This window comes from Solanum lycopersicum, chromosome 10, assembly GCF_036512215.1.
Source record: "Solanum lycopersicum chromosome 10, SLM_r2.1".
Lineage (NCBI taxonomy): Eukaryota > Viridiplantae > Streptophyta > Magnoliopsida > Solanales > Solanaceae > Solanum > Solanum lycopersicum.
Window position 1 is genome coordinate 43,161,604 of NC_090809.1, and position 17,862 is coordinate 43,179,465.

The 17,862-nt window shown below is 32.4% G+C and overlaps 1 long non-coding RNA gene across 1 annotated transcript; it reads left to right on the forward strand.

Annotated features, from left to right (window-relative positions):
- Positions 1 to 40: 40 nt before the first annotated feature.
- On the forward strand, positions 41 to 12,345 carry LOC138338978 (uncharacterized). Its single transcript, XR_011211901.1, has 3 exons — positions 41 to 141; positions 241 to 348; positions 12,211 to 12,345. It is a non-coding gene; the product is annotated as an uncharacterized lncRNA (long non-coding RNA).
- Positions 12,346 to 17,862: the final 5,517 nt, after the last annotated feature.

Consider the following 17,862-nt stretch of genomic DNA (forward strand, 5'->3'; position numbering starts at 1 on the left):
TATATATTTAAACAACCAGTAGTCATGAGAATGTAGTTTCCTTTGGATGAAATTATTCCTCTCAAGGTGTAAATGAACTCAAGCCATGATGCAGAGTCAACACGCCACAAATCATCGAGTTTTTTTCTGCCAGTTTATCTTGTAGCGTCTTCACTATTATATCCCTACCTTGAGCTCAACTTTTTTCTTTATAAGCGATTCGAGAATCAGTTCAAGAAAGATCTTTTTATGACATTTCAGGTTGACACAACCAAAATCTCTTTTTGAACTGCTGCTTGATGTTTGTGTTTGTCGTTAAAAATCCTCCCAGTACCATGGTAGTGACGTCCCTTAGCATATTACCACCAGGTACACCTTCTTTACCATCCACTACCACTGCTTCTGCATCAACATGAGATTCTTCCTTGTCTTCTCAATTAGTCACATTAAACAATAATGGTACATGTTATGTTTTATGTGCAATGTGAGGATTCTGACACATAACGCATCCACCACAACTCCGCAAGCTTCTGCTAGTACATCTATATCTCCTCCCAAATAACTGCATACTATCACTATATATTACTGTAAGTGGGAAGAGATTAATTCCAAATATGAATTACCATTTTTATCCTACACTATTATTAATTTGAAACCTATTTTAATTATCCATAAACGTTTAGTTGTTGCTCAACTTCCTTAACTGTAACATCCCTTTTCCAACTCTCGAATTCCATTGATCTTATTATCAGTTGTTTCAAAAACTTTTTAGATTTCTTCACTAATTTATATAAATGTCTCCAACAAAATTTGACTGTCCCATTAATCTGTTTCTCTTCTCTTTGCCTCAATCAAATACACATTGCTAAGTAAATTTGTTTTCTCCTCTTTATTTAGCGAGAGTTGCTCTAGTTTTCCTATTTACTGGTGTTTCTTAATCTAGCTTATTTTGTTTCCTTGTCATTATCATGAGTTGCTCTATTCTTCATGGTGTTATTTGGGTTATCTCAAGTAAATTTATTTTCTTCTTTATGGAGAGCCGTTTTATTTTCCTTGTTTTCTGTTTATTTCTTTATCCAAGTTATTATGTTTTATTTCTTTATCATGAGTGCTCTGTTTTCCATGTTTATATTTTTGTTCTCGTTTGGTTGCCTTATTTCTTACTAATAATTAGGACATCAGAGGTTTCATGTGGATGAAATGTATCACCAAATGTTTCTCGACATTACTCCTTCCCAAAACAGCTAAGTTCTCCAAAAAAATCTCTAGTAGCACTTATGTTTACAATAGTATCTGTATAGTTCTATTAATATTATCTGCTGACTCTTTCTATGTCTGGCTTTTAACAGTTGGATTAATGAGAATTTTTAATGTGGTTCGGATAAAAATGATCCTACGTACACCAAAAAAACAACTACACCAATATTTATTTCACTCTACAAAGAATACAAGTGAAATACTACAAGAGAGAGAACACAAATGCCTTACAAGGTGAGAAGGCAAGTGAGAGAATGTATTGAAAATGAATTAAGAATTACCTATTTATAGGAATGAATTCATCTTATTGATGTCATCCATGACATCACTATGTGTCAAAAATGTCAAGGTTAAGAATATAAAACCATTTTATGGTTTGCCTAAATTTCACCTACCAAGATACTATCTTTGACTTTTATTTTGTACTAATTATATTCCTACACCAAATATTCATGTTAATTAATCTTCCATTTAGTTTGATTCCACAAGAACCAAACCAACTCTTTCAGTCTCCACCTTGGTTTGTGTTTCAAGCATATGAATAAACAACTCCATCCAAAACATCTAAGCTTATGGGAAATCCCGTTGTAAGAAACAATAAGAATCAAACCTTTGCTGAACATACCAGTTTCACCTAGCAGTTGTTCACTTAGATTTGCATCAATTGATGCATACTCACGCCAAGTCCTTGCAGTGTGCAAACTTGGCAAGCGGGACTATTTTGGTCAACATGTCTGCAACGTTATCGTCTGTGATAACCTTCTAAACCTTGATAGCTCCTCCTCTACGACATCTCAAATTAAATGGAATATGACATCAATGAGTTTGGTGCGCTCATGAAATCCTTGATTTTTAATCAAATGAATAGCACTTTGACTATCACATCTTAGAATTGATTCAGGATAAACCGAATCCAATTATGCCACCAAACCTTTTAACCAGATAGCTTCTTTCACTGCCTCCATTGCTGACATATATTCTGCCCTGTTGTTGACAAACTATAGACTGTAAATTTGATTTCCAGCTAACGACACTGCCAACGAGAGTAAATATGTATCCAGTTGTAGACCTCCTTCAATCAAAATCTCCTGCATAGTTAGAATCTCCATAACCGAGAATTGAAGTACCTTCACTTTTTTGGAAGGTTAGGCCAACATTAGGAGCTCCTTTGAGATATCTCAATATCCACTTGACAGTTTCCAGTGCCTTTTTCTTGGATTTTCCATGTACCTGCTTACCACACTTACAGATTGGGCAATATCTTGATGTGTACACACCATAGCATACATTATGCTACCAACTGTGCTCGCATAAGGAACCTTTGACATGTGCTCCACTTCATCCATAGATTGAGGCTTTTGTAACTCTGAAAGCTTGAAATGAGGAGGTAATGGTGTACTTACAGGCTTGGTCATATGCAGATTTCTTTATAACTTTTTAGATGTACCTCTTTTGAGAAAGATGTACAACACATAAATCTCTTGAAATCTCCATTCCAAGAACTTTCTTTGCAACTTCCAAATCCTTCATATCAAATTCCTTGTTCAACAGTTTCTTTAAAATATTTATCTCTATGATGTTGTTAGCATCAATAAGCATATCATCAACATACAACAATAGGTAAATCATAGAATCACAAGACATCTTCTTCTGATACACATATCTATCAAATGCACTCCTCAAAATCCATGTGTAGTCATGAATGCATCAAATCTCTTGTATCACTGTCTAGGGGATTGCTTCAAACCATACAAAGACTTCTTCAGTTAGCATACATTGTATTTTTTTCCTTTATCTAGGAAACCTTCAGGTTGATCCATAAAGATTGTCTTTTCTAGATCACCATGTAAGAAATCAGTTTTGACATCAAGCTGTTGAAGCTCTAAATTGAATTGTGTAACCAATACTAGTAGCACGCGAATTGAGCTATGTTTCACGACTGGAGAGAATATCTCATTGTATTCAATTCCCTCCTTCTGACTGAAACCCTTTGAAACCAATCTAGCTTTGAACCTAGCATCTTCCACTTGTGGAATACCTTCTTTCTTTCTGTAGACCCATTTGCATCCAACTGTCCTCACCCCCTTTGGCCTTTTAACTAAGACTCATGTCTCATTATTGTGAAGAGACTCCATCTCTTCCATTATGGATAATTGCCATTCTGCATTACACAATTGCAAAGGGAAGGTACAAAAGAAAGATACGGAAACCAAAATTTCTTATAGAGCAAGAAAATATGATCACATGCATTCGTAGCTGCAGAAGAAGAGATTAAGGATCTTGAGCCCTCTTCGTATGTTTTGACTCATCAATTTGAGTCTCTTGATCCCGTTACTTAGGAAGCTCCACCTGCTCGTTGTTCTCGTTTTTTGATAACTCCACAGAAACTTTACGAGGATCATGTATAGAGGATTCATCAAAGGTAACATCTCTACTAACTACAAGTTTGAGTAAAGACAAACACCAAAGTTTGTACCTTTTTACTCCATCTACATAGCCCTTGGTTCAAGATTTCCTTCATTAACATGATAATAAGCTAGACACCCAAATATTCGCAAGTATGAATAGTTAGAGGGTTCACCTGACCATACCTCATTCGGAGTCTTATATTCAATCGCTGATAATGACAACTATAATTAATGTGAGTTATGACTTTAAGCTGCTCGTAGTGTGTTTGTTAATTCCTGTAATTTTTCATTAATCAGAACATAACAAATTAACAATCTCTCCCTTTTTGATAATGACAACTATAATTAATGAAAGTGTAAGACGACTTCCCTAATTGATTGTCCTTGAATGAATAGTCACTTGAGTGCTCCCCCTAAGTGTTGCTCCACCTTTCTGTATTCCCATGTTGATATTCTTACCCTTTGACATAATAAAAAAGGAAAACAAACCATGAGCAAGATAGAGAGAAAAAAAAACAATTAAACATACAAAGAGTATCGGGTCAGAAGCCCCAGATATACAGTATGAAAAGATAAATAGACATCTCTGCAAAACTATGTGTCTTAGACAAAATCAAACGCGATCAAATTCTTAATTTTCTCCCATAAAGTACGTTAGAGTGTTGACCACGTTCCTGCAGAAAGTGGTAAGAGATTTCTCAATAAACTTAGAGAAAGAGCAATATGAGGTTTTCATAGTAAAAGCCAATTGATTGTGTGGAGAGTTAGATACAATCTTGATGGAGTTGACTTCCTTCAACATTGTGTAAATAGAACGATAGGCACCCTTCTTAAGAGCTCCTATCTCAAGTCAAAGTTTTCCAATATTGATACTGGAGTCCTTGTGAAGTTGTAGCACCTTTCCAACAATATCCTGTAGCACCTGCATATGAGATTTAAGACCATCGACCCTTACCTTAATGTTTTCATCCTCCTTGAAAAGTAATGTTGTTGAGTCGGCGGAGATTCTAGTAACCCGAGGTGTTTCAGCCTTAGATTGGACAGTCTGCTTCTTATACCAGTCCTCATTGATCAACAATTAGTTGATGCTCAAAAAAGTTCGAGTATCATAGGTAGAATCAATCAAACTCGGCCTCTAGTTAGAGAGATCCACAAGAGAATGGATAATAATCCTAGAAATAAGCAATCCATGGGGTAGACTTGCAGTGGAGTTTGTATCCTCAAGACTTTCAACCAGGTAATCACGCACCCACAAAGTTCAATTTATATTGATCTTCTTCGGTAGACAGAACACAACAAAGATATCTTTGTTAGAGATTTTGCTAAGGGGTCCCTTTCGAGGGAACTAGAGTGGTAGCTACGCTATGGGCGAGACTTCGAATCTCAATTTCAAGAGACAGGGGGACCTAATTAGGAGATGTTATCCCCAGCTTGAGAAAGAAACACTTTAGTATCCTTCAATGAGGTTTTAAACTTATTAGGACATACATTTCCATGCATGAATGGTTTTTTTAGGGGGGTGGGTAGTAGGGGATGGGAGGGAGGGTTCGAGGGTGGGATGAAAAAAATGAATTTTGAAGTTGAAAATATATTTTAACCAACAAACTTTAAATTTTTTTTGGGTGGGGGTAGGGGGTGGGGGGAGGGAGTAATAGGGGGTGGTCGAGAATAAGGGTGAAAAATGAAATTTTGAAGTTGAAAATATTTTTTAAAAATAAAACTTAAAACTTCTTTTTGCAAGTGGGGTGTGGGTCAAGAGTAGGGCTGAAAAAATGAAATTTTGAATTTTAAAATATTTTTATCAACAAATTTAAAAATTGGGGGGGGGGGGGGGGAGGTAGAGGGGAGGGTCAAGGATTGGGGTGAAAAATGAAATTTTAAAGTTGAAAGTATTTTTTAAACATAAACTTAAATTTTTCTTGGTGGGGAGGGGGAGTCGAGGGTAGGGGTGAAAAAAGTGAAAATTTAGAGTTTAAAATGTTTTTTCTAAAAAAAATTAATTTTTTTGGGGGGTGGGGGTGGGGGCTGGTAAAGGGGTGTCGAGGAGGATGAAAATATTTTCAACAAACTTGAATTAATTTTTTGGGATGAGGGCTGGTAGGGGGTGGTTGGTTGGGGGTAAGGGCGACAATTATAGCCCATACTGATAAAATGAGCACATTTTGACCATATTTAATGGCTTGGATCACTCATATTTTAATTGGTCAAATATGAGATTCAAACTATTGGTATCCATTTGATCCATATTAGATCACTTATTTTCACTTTCACTCAAGTTTTTTAATGTGCTAAAAAATAATATTATTTTTTCAGAAATTTAATTAATTTTCAAACTTAACTGAAAAATAGATTTTTTTGGTTTGGTTAGGGCGTGGGGGGGGGGGGGGGGGTTGCCCGAGCGGAGGGGGTAAATTTTTTTTTGCAAAAACAGATTTATTTTTTGTTTTTGAAACATTAAAAAAATTAGGGGTAGGTTGGTGGAAAGTGGGGGGGGGGGGGGGGGTGGTCAATTAATTTTTTTTTGAAAAACAGCACTTTTTGTTTTTGGAAAACAAAAAACTTTTAGGGGGGAGGTTGGTGGAGGGGGGTACCGGGGTAGGGGTAATTTTTTATTTTAAAAAACAGATTCTGTTTGTCTTTGTAAAACAATTTTTTTGGGGTAGGTTGCTGAAAGGGGGGGAGGGGGGAGGGGGGAGGGGCGCCCCGGGCTGTGGGGGTATATGGGGAAGGGGGAGGGGCCCCACGGACAGTGGGGTTATGTGGGGAGAGGTACATTCATGTTTTTGAAAAATAAATTTATTTTGAATGGGTTAGAACTATTTTGCCCAAACCATATTTGCCCATAATATATTTGGATGGATTGTATTCGAAACCATCTTATCTTCAAACCATGCAAATTCAATCTAATCCTACCGTTTTCCGCCCCTAGTTGGGATGGAGTTGAGGGGGGAGGAGGGAGAAACGGTCGAGGGTAGGGGTGAAAAAAAGAAACTTTGAAGTTGAAAATACCTCTTTAAAATAAACTTTAAAGTTTTTTGGTGTGGGGGCTAGTAGGCGGGTGGGATAGGGGTTGCGTGGGGAGGGGGAAGAGGGGAGGGGGGTTTCGGAAGTGACTTTGAAAATGTTTTCAGTAAGTTTGGAATGGAAGTCATTTTCCTTAAATTTGAGGAAAATGAGTTGATTTGGAAAATCTTTTCAAAATATTTAAACCCACCAAACTTGAGAAAATCGAAAAATATTTTCCGGAAAATGTTTCCTACCAAACACACCCTAAGTGTTAAGACAAAGAAAAAACAGGAGAAGAGTTAATATTTATTTAAATTAATGTGAAAGAGGGAAAATGGGAATGAAAGGAAGGAATTTTCTCACTTAAATTTTTTGAGAGTAAATAATTGTCATATTAATAAATTGGAGTTAATATCTCAAAAGGTCATACAACTATAATAATTTATAGAGAAAATTTATTGAACTTTGTTTTGTATCAGTAAATTAAAAAAAAACTATTTATCATAAAATAATTTTTTTTTAAAAAAACAATAGTTTATACTTGAGATGCTTATATATATATATATATATATATATATACATATATATATATATATATACACACACACACACACACACACACACACTCTTATTTTTAGACTACTTGTGACATGTTTAATGAACTTTCCTTGAGAGGTAATATTTAACTTATGAATTTTTCTTGAATTCATACATCAACATTAACATATTAGTCGATTCAACTATTTCTCACTTAAATTATTTGAGAGTAATAATTGTCATCTTAATAAGTTGGAGTTAATATCTCAAAAGGTCACAAAACTATAATAATTTATAGAGAAAATTTATTGAACTTTATTTTGTATCAACATTTTTAAAAAAAAACTCTTTATCATAAAATAAAATAAAAATAAACAATAGTTTATACTCGAGATATATTTTAAATATATATACGCACATATATAAATATATATACGTATATATATGTATGTATATATACACATGTATATATATACATACATGTATATATAGGACGAAGATATATATATATATATATATATATATATATATATATATATATATATATATATATATACACACACACACACACACACATACATATATATATATATGTATATATATATATATATACATGTATATATATACATACATGTATATATATACATACATGTATATATAGGACGAAGATATATATATTTACATGTGTATATACAATTTTCTCTCACTTTATACAGAAACACAATTTATAAGCGAGAGAGGTGAGGTTGGCGAGAGAGATTCGGGAGAGTGACAAGCGAGATCTGGGTTTTGGGTCACTACATCATTCAAATAACTCTCAGTTTAACATCACAGGCAGGTACGATGGAGTGTTTCGAGAACAAAGTAAATCGTGCCCTGTGCTCCAATACCTAGAAAAGCAAAGAATCTTCCTCAATAAAGGAGTTTGGAACCACATTGCGAGCCTTCTTGGATGTCTTATACTTTAAAGAGCATGGACGTTTCTTAGATACAGTGAATGAATCACTGATTCTGACTCAGAAGAATCGGAAGAGAGAAGTTCCACTTCAATGGATTCGAAGGGAGAAATAGGAGCCTTTTCCATAGAATCCATAGATCGAGTGTGAGTCATGATGAACAAGAAAGAGAGAGAAAAAAAAGGTTAGAAATAGAGAGAGAAAAGGAGAGGAAGAGAAAAGGACGGTGAAAACATTGAAGAGACAGTTGCAGGAACCAAGGGTTTTTTATGGAGAGCCGGGATAAACTACAAAAGGAAGAAAATAATTAATAATAATAGAAAAAGAAAACATGAAACATTAATTATTAAGTCTGAAAATACCAAGGCTTTCTCGAAGGAAACAAAATCGTTCCTCAAGTAAAGGTTTGGTAAAAATATCTGCTAATTGATTCTCATAATCAACAAATTCACGCATGAAATCACCATTTTCGACATGATTACAAATAAAATGATGTTGTATATCTATATGCTTAGTCCTTGAATGATGAACAATGTATTAAGATAAATTGATAGTACTTGTATTATCGCAAAAAATAGGTACTGCCTCAAACATTAGACCATAGTCTAGAAAGTGATGCATCATTTAAAGTAATTGAGTGTAACAACTTCCTACTGCCACATATTCGGACTTGGTAGTTGAGAGAACAATAAATGTCTGCTTTTTACTATGCCATAAAATTAGAGAATTTCCCAAAAGTTCGAATGTTCCACAGGTATTTTTTCTGTCATTTTTATCACCTGCAAAGACTGCATTTGAAAAAATCGATTAATTCAAAATTTTCAGAAAAGGATACCATAAACCCATTTCGAAGGTGCCAATATGATATCGAATAATTCGTTTCATAGCAGTGATGAGATTCTTTCGGGGCGGATTGAAAACAAGTACATTTGCAAATATTGAACATTATATCTGGCCGACTAGAAGTGAGGTATAACAACGAACCAATCATTCTTTTATGAAGTTTCTCGTCAACTGCTTTTCCTGTTGATTCATATTCTAGATATGTGGATGGACTCATTGGAATTCAAAATGCTTTACCTTTTTCCATTCCAAATTTTTTTGATGAACTCTTTTTCATATTTCCCTTGATTTATGAAGATTTCCTTATCTAATTGCTTAATTTGAAGACTCAAAAGAATCAGAGCTCACCAAAAGACTCATTTCAAACTCACCTTTCATAAGACTAGCAAAATTCTCACAAAGAGAAAGGTTAGAGTAGTCAAAGACAGTATCATCAACATAAATTCGAATAATAAGAATGCAAAAATCAGATTTTTTTGTAAAAGAGTAGTATCAATTTTGCCCCTTTGAAAATTATTTTTAATAAGAAAAGTGCTCAGTCTTTCGTACCACGCTTTTGGAGCCTGTTTATCCATAAAGAACTTTTGATAATTTTAAAACATCGTCATGACAAGATGCATTTTCAAAACCATGAGGTTGTTTAACAAACACCTCTTCTTTTATGAAGCAATTTAAGAAAGCGCTTTTAACAACCATTTGAAAGAGTCTGCTATGATTGAAAGAGGCAAAAGCGAGAAGAATTCGAATGGATTCTAACCTTGAAACAGGGTCAAAAGTTTCATCATAGTCGTCTCCTTGTTGCGAGTAACCTTGAGCAACTAACCTGGCTTTATTTCGGATAATATTACCGTTTTCGTCCAGTTTGTTTCGAAATACCCATTTAGTTCCTATCACAGAGCAATTTTTTGGTCTTTCAATAAGGGTCCACACCTGATCCTTTTTGAATGATCAAGTTCTTCTTTTATTGCCTATATCCACGACTCATCTTCCAGTGCTTCATTTATTCGGTTTGGTTCCATTTGTGATATGATGGCCAATGAAACTTGTTTCTTGAGTGATGACCTTGTTTGGATTTTATCATCTAGTTTACCAAGAATAAAGTTGTCAGGATAGCTAGTATTATGTCTCCATTCCCTAGAAATTTTGACTTTGTCAGCTAGAGTAGTCGACTCGGCTACATCTGTTGCGGGCTCTTCAAACAGATTTTTAGTCAATATTTTTGGAGCTTCTTCTGCTGGTGTTGATGAATTGATTTCATCTTCACTCACTTCACTTTCCTGCACTCTTGGATTAGTATCATCAAATATCACATGAACAGATTCTTCAATACTTAAAGTTCTTTTATTAAGTACTCGAAAGGCTCTGCTAATTGGTGCGTAATCTAGAAAAATACCTTCAGCAGTTCTTGGATCAAATTTTCCAAGATTGTTCTTAGCGTTATTGTGAATGAAGCATTTGCATCTGAATGGATGAAAGTAGCCGATGTTAGGTTTCTTTCCTCTCAAAGTTCATAAGGAGTCTTCTTTAGTATAGGTCTGATAAGACACCTAGTAAGAATGTGACAAGCTGTACTTATTGCTTTTTCCCAAAAATGGTCAAGAAGATTTCGATCAAGTAACATTGTTCATGTTGTATCATGCAATGATCGATTTTTCCTTTCCACCACTCTATTTTGCTTAGGAGATCTAGGTGAAGAGAAATTCTGGGAGAAACTATTTTCAGCACAGGACTCTTCAAAAGCTTTATTTTTAATTCACCGCCATGATGCTGTGAATTGTTGTAATGTAATACCAACCTCTCTTTGAATTTTTCTACATAAAATTTCAAAATTAGTAAACACTTTATTTTTATGAGATAGAAAGATTACCCACGTGAACCTTGAATAATCATCAACAATTACGCATGCATATCGTTTACCTCCAACGCTGACAGTTCGAGTAGGAACAAATCTATGTGGAGGAGCTGGAGAGGTCTGGAAGTACTTACAATGTCTTTTGATTTAAAAGATGAACGAGTTTGCTTACCCAATTGGCATGCATCACAGATGTGATATTTTTCAAATTTCAATTTTGGCAAACCAATCACATATCAAGTCTTGATAGTTTCTGAACCGCATGAGTGCTTGCATGTCCAAGCTTTCGATGCGATAGCCATGGATCACTTGTTACGACGCCAGATCAAGTCTTGATAGTTTCGCCACTTAGTATTTTAACTTTTCTTGAATGAACAGATCCTTCCATCATCGAATCATAGACATATAGACATCTACGTTTGATCCTTCCATCATCGAATCATAGACATATAGACATTTACGTTTGATGTGTGTGTGTGTGTGTGTGTGTGTGTGTGTGTCTTCTTCTCCTAAAAAATTGTAAAAATTAAATTAATACATTTATCATACTACATTCATACATTGCTAATGTGAAAAAAAAATATGGAATTTCATACACATATCATACCAATTTAATACTGTGAATCATACACAATTTATACATGTTTCATTTATTGATAATGTGATAGAAAAAAAATTATGTAATTTCATACATATAATATACAAACATAATACAATATAATAATACACAATTAATACATTGTTTATACATTTATAATGTAATACAATAAATGTAGCATTTCATACAAATTCATACAAACTTACAACATTCTTTCATCCATAATTTATTCGACACTAAATATACAAAATAAAAACATAAAGTATGTAGTTTTATTATGGATATTAATAGTCAAAATATCATACAAACTTAATACAAATATTACACACACTTCTATAAAAAAATATATTAAATATTTTATACACAAATAACACAACATAAAACATGTACTATGCTATTCACAATTAAAATCGAAATTAGAACAAAATTAAACAGATAATTTAAATTTATTTTTTTTTAAAAAAAAACTTTTACTAACCTTTAAATTTTTTTGGGGTTTAACTATTTCTTCTAACTGTGAAGTATCGATTTCGGAGGCTCTTGGTTTTTTTGATTTTGATTTTATCAACTCTTCTACAAAATCAGATTCAAAATCTGATGAGTATTCAATTTATTTTCCTTTCCTCTTTTTTCCTCTTTCTTTCTCCCTTTTCTCAGATTCATCTACGGTTTGCTTTTCTTTTCCTTTTCTCTTCTTCTCGATTTCCTTTGGCTGTTTGTTTTTTTATTTTTTTTCCATTTTTGATTTTTCTGATCTAGATTTGTCTTTTGCAGATGAAGGCTGAGTTTGTGTTTGTGACAAAATGTTGAAAGATGGAACATGAAATTCCTCTGATTTTGCTTCATCATTCAACCTTCTACTTTTTCGCGGGGTTTCATTGCCTCTCTTCGACATTATACAATTTTTTGAGTGCAAAAGATGAAGATTTTAGTGCAAAAATGGAAGATTTGAGTGCAAACGTGGAAGAATTGGTGAAGAAGAATGTTAAAAGTGGAAGTTTTTTGAGCCAAATTTGGTGATAATTAAGTGTTAGGCGTGCAAAAAGAATATTTTGTGAGGATTTGGGGAAGAACAATATATTTGGGGAATATAATTTTTTTTTAAAATAACGTCTGACAGTTTTAAAAAGAAAACTGTTATTATTTTAGATATTGATGGGTAGTTATTAATCATGGAATGATAAAATCCCTATTATTTTGTAATTTTTTAAGGGATAATTCCCAAATACCCCCTCAACCTATGCCCGAAATCTCAGAGACACACCTATACTATACTAAGGTCATATTAACCGCCTGAACTTATTTTATTAATAATTTTTTTACCCCTTTTTTGCATACGTGGCACTATCTTGTTGGCCCAATGATGGTTGATTTTTTTTAAACTAGTGCCGCGTAGGCTAAAAAGGGTAGAAAATTACTTATAAAATAAGTTCAGGGGGTAATAGGACCTTAGTATAGTATAAGTGTGTCTCCGCGATTTTCTGGCATAGGTTGAGGGGGTACTTGTGCATTTTCCCTTTTTTTTAAAAAGGTAACTATATAATATTTAATTTAATTTACACTAGTTAAAGAGTTTTATTTAAGAAAGGTAACTTAAAATAATTAATTTAATTAAATACATTGGTTTAAAAAAGGTAACTGAATAATAAATGTAATTATTTAAATAAGTTAATTATTATTTAAAAAGATTAATGAGAATAATATATTTTTTTCTTGATATGCTATAACTTGATAATAATATGCTTTAAGTAGTTTATTATTAAAAAGTATATTTATAACTTGATATTTATGATCTTAAATGTGTGTGTAGTGTTATTTTTATTTTCAAAAAAGGGAGTTGAAAGGGAATTGGATCTGTAAGTAAGGGTTGCTGGAAGAGAAAAAAAAGGAAAATTTTTCAAAATGTCAATATTTTAGTATTTAATAGGGTATAGTATCAACACTTTTAATATTTAGTGATAATGTCAAAATTTTACCTTATTATGTATGTTAATTATATTTTAATTATTTTATTTAATTAAAAAGAATACAGAATTTATATAACAAACAGGAGCTATTTAGGGAAGAGAAAATTTATAAAAAGTAGCAGATGCTCATAACTCTCAACATCAGTAACAACTTATTCAAAAACTGAACGATAAATCTGTCCATTATATGATGTTCATCAATTATAAAAAAATTGTTGCGAGGTTTATGTTTTGAAAAATAATCTGTGTAAAAACTTTTTGGAAAATAGACACGATAGAAAAGTCGAAAGTCATGTATGTTTTCGTTAATTAATCCTTATTTTTTTGTATTTGATTGTGATTTAATGCGATTTTATTTGTATAATTATTAATCATATGTATTTGCGTTTTGAATTTTTATGTATTTTGATCAATGCAATTATCATTATTTTTTCTGGGTTTGTTGACATTGCTTTTTTTTCGAATCCAAATATATTGATTTATTGTAAAAAAATAAAGAGTATTTTGATTTGAATTTCTTTTGTAACTTTTGTATAAAATATTGTATATCCAACAAAATTCGTATGTGATGCATCAAAATTTTAGACAATGAATCATCTTCAAATCGTATATTCGAATAACTATTGTAACTTTATTTTTTTGTATTCTTGACACAAATTAATGACAACGTCTTGATTTTTATATCTATTATTGACTTTGCGTATTATTTTTATTTTTTACTACAAAGCATATATGGGGAGTATTAGTTTTATAATTATGCATTCTGGACATTGGATTGAAGATAATTGCTACGTTGATTACACAACTGAGGCAATTAATTAAAGAATATGCATCGTGTAAAGATTAAGTTGATAAAGTTGCTAAGCAGATTGGGGTAGATTTATGGTATAACAGATTGAAGCTTAAGTATAAAATAGAAAAATAACACAACAAAACATCTCAAGTAGTAGTACTTGAAGGGGGTGAGGCAGAGTTAGAGTTAGAGTTAGAGGAAGAGGAAGAGGAAGAAGAGGATGTTCGCAAAATAATGCTAATGTTGATCATTTTCAAGATCCATCCATATTTAATGATGTTGTTGATCTTAATAGGGGAGATACACATCCAAGTAGTTTAACCATTCCTCTTCTTTCGGGAAAAGCTACTCAACATAACCAATAGGCACAATTGAGATCTACTTTATGTTTTAGTCACGATGCTAACATGTTTGGGTTGAGGCGCGTGTATTAGTAGTTGTTCTATGGATTTTATTTAACTTTAGGCAAACTATAATGAAAAATGTAAGTATATTTGATATAATAAGATAAGGAAGATCATCTAGGAAGTTCAAGAACTCCTCTTCTTTCGGGCAAAGCTACTCAACTTAAACAATAGGTACTTAATTAATTGAAATCCACTTCACATTTTAAATAATCATATGCTAAATTGTACAAATTTTAACTTTTGATATTAAACCTATGTCGTATTCTCCAAAATTACACTACTTTTGGAGAACACGATACACACCCATTGACATTTTTAAAGACTCCAAGCAACATAAATTAAGTCATACACTAGTTTTAGGTCATTATTTCTTCTCTACTCCTTCAACTTCTAATGTTCAAAATCGTCTACCACTGAGAAGTGTACCTTTTGGTCCATGCATACTCTTCTAATTAGAGATATTTTCTAATGATATGTATAAAGAAGTTATTTTGATATAGATGGAACTCGAGCCAAATCTAGGTTGAATATTGTTAGATCAATTGAAATCATTATTTTTAAATTGGACTATGTGTTTATGTAGATCACACTTATTCTCAATTTGTCGCAACTTGGAACAGTAGTGGGTAGATAATAAGTTCTAAATATTTTGTTAATTGTTGGACCCTAAGATTCATGGGCAAATCTATATTTGTGATAAAGAGAGTCAATGGATAACTCTCAAAGAAAAATTACACTATATAGATAGATTAGTTGTTTCACTCACACTCACACTCACACTCAACTATCTCTCATACACACTCACTCTCTCTCTCTCTCTCACTCACACACACACACACACATTAATTTAACCGCAACTGACAAGGCAGATTGCAGACTCCCTTCACATAGTGGACGATTACACTTTTCTAAATGATCATATAAGTCTCTCGCTTCTTCATTAGGAGCTTCATCAAAATATTGTTCGGGTTCCATCCCACCTTGAACCTTGAAAGCACCATTGATCATTCATGAACCTTATCATGTTCAACCCTTATTTTTCCATGTGATTCAAGCATATTATATTCATCTATGGGCATCAAATTTTAAAACATATAATTCAATCCATCTCTTTTTTCATGATCAACCCATACAAAATATCTAGGCTTAAATCTATTGAGATATAAATGAACCACGATTGTATCTGATTCAAATATTTTTAAGCACTTACATGCACTATAAGGACACCTAACCAATCCATTATTCTTGTAATTATGAAGTGTCCTTATCTGTTCTATAAAACCTAACACGGTCAATAAATTCAGGTTTTACACCACTACCACTTTCATAATGCATATTATCATCAACAAACGATGATCCGTCTACAAAAATATAGATATGCAATATAAATTAAATTTAATAATAATTTGATTACATTAGGCTAATTTATATTGTTAATATATATTGATAATTACTTAATATTTTATCTTATTGTTACTTATATATATTTATCTAATTTATATACCTAACAATCAATTAGTTCATAAATACTATATTTCAAGATCTACAAAATTCAAGCTTTATTAATTCATAAACACTAATTAAGTTAAAATTAAGTTCAAGTTCTAATTAAGTTTATATTTCTAATTAACATTTCAAGTTATTACAGATTAATTAAGTTCAATAAAGTTCTAATTAAGTTCAAATTAATTAAGGTTAATAAGATTTCAAGTACTTCAAAGTTCAAGTCATACTCAATAAATCCAAGTTTTAATAAAGTTCAAAATTAGGTTCTACTTAATTCAGATCAACAAGATGTAAAGTTCATATTCCTAATGAAGTTCAAGTTATAATAAATCCAAGTTATAATAAATTATATGTTTAATGATGAGTTGTAATTTAAGTTGATATTCTCTAACTTGAAAATCACTTAATCAATTCCCATCTCAATAATATTTACACAATATAGTTATACTCAAAACTCAAACTCTAGGGGTGTGTTTGGTATGAAGGAAAAATCTTTTCCAATTTTCTCAAGTTTGGTGGGGACAAAAGTTTTGGAAAATGTTTTTCAAATCAACTCCATGTTGTTAAAATTAAGGAAAATGACTTCCTTTATAAAAGTTAGGAAAACATTTTCCAAAACTCTCATCAAACTTCAAATTGCATTTTTTTTGAAAAAAAATCAATTTCTAAAAAATTAAGTTCGTCTTTTAAAAATATTTTCGACTTCAAATTATAATATTGTCACCCCTACCCTCATCATCTCCACCCAACGCCACCTCCCAAAATAATATTTCAGCTTATTTTTAAAAAATATTTTCAATTTTTTATTTTTTCACCCCTAGCCTAGCCTCCACCCCTCCACCACGCCCAACAGACCCCCCCCCCCAATACACATACACACGCACCCAAAATATCAATTTTATTTTTTAAAAATATTTTTCAACTTCAAATTTTTATTTTTTTCACTCATATCCCTCCTCCACCATCACCCACGCAAAGAAAAAAAATTATGTTTGTTTTAAAAAAATATTTTCGACTTCAAATATTTATTTTTTCACCCCTACCTAGTCACCCACCCCCTGCCAACCCCACCCCACCCCACTTTCCAAAATTAATTTTCATTTTGTTCTATAAAAAATATTTTTAACTTCAATATTTTGTTTTTCACCCCTACCTCCCCCCCGCCAGCCTCCCACCCCCACCCAAAAAAAATAAACTTTATTTTTAAAAATTGTTTTTATTTTTCACCCCCTATCTCCCCCTGCCCCCCCCCCCCCCTCCACATGCACACACACAATTTTTTTTAAATAAAAAATTCAATTTCAAAAATTTATTTTCTACTCTAGTAAAATTAAAAGTTATTTCTCAAAAATAATTTTCATTCATAAATCAAACACGAAAAATCATTTCCTAAAAAAATTTTCTACTCACCAACCAAACATGAGAAAATAAGTCATAGTTCTTTTTGTTTTCCAAGAAAACATTTTGTAAGAAAACATTTTCCTTCATACCAAACACACCCTAGATCAGTTACTAATTCAAACAAAATAAATCTTGGTCAATATATTCAAACATCCATCTTATACTGAAAATACTTCATTTACTAACGTCTAACTTCAAATTAACAATATAATATCAACTCAAAGAAATAGCTTAATTCAAATTAGTCCTGTTCTAAATTCAAACTAGTCATAGAATTCCAGATTCAAACTAGCTAATTGTAACAACCCGAGAGCACCCCCAGTCGCGACCGGCGTAATCGTCCTCTCAAAGT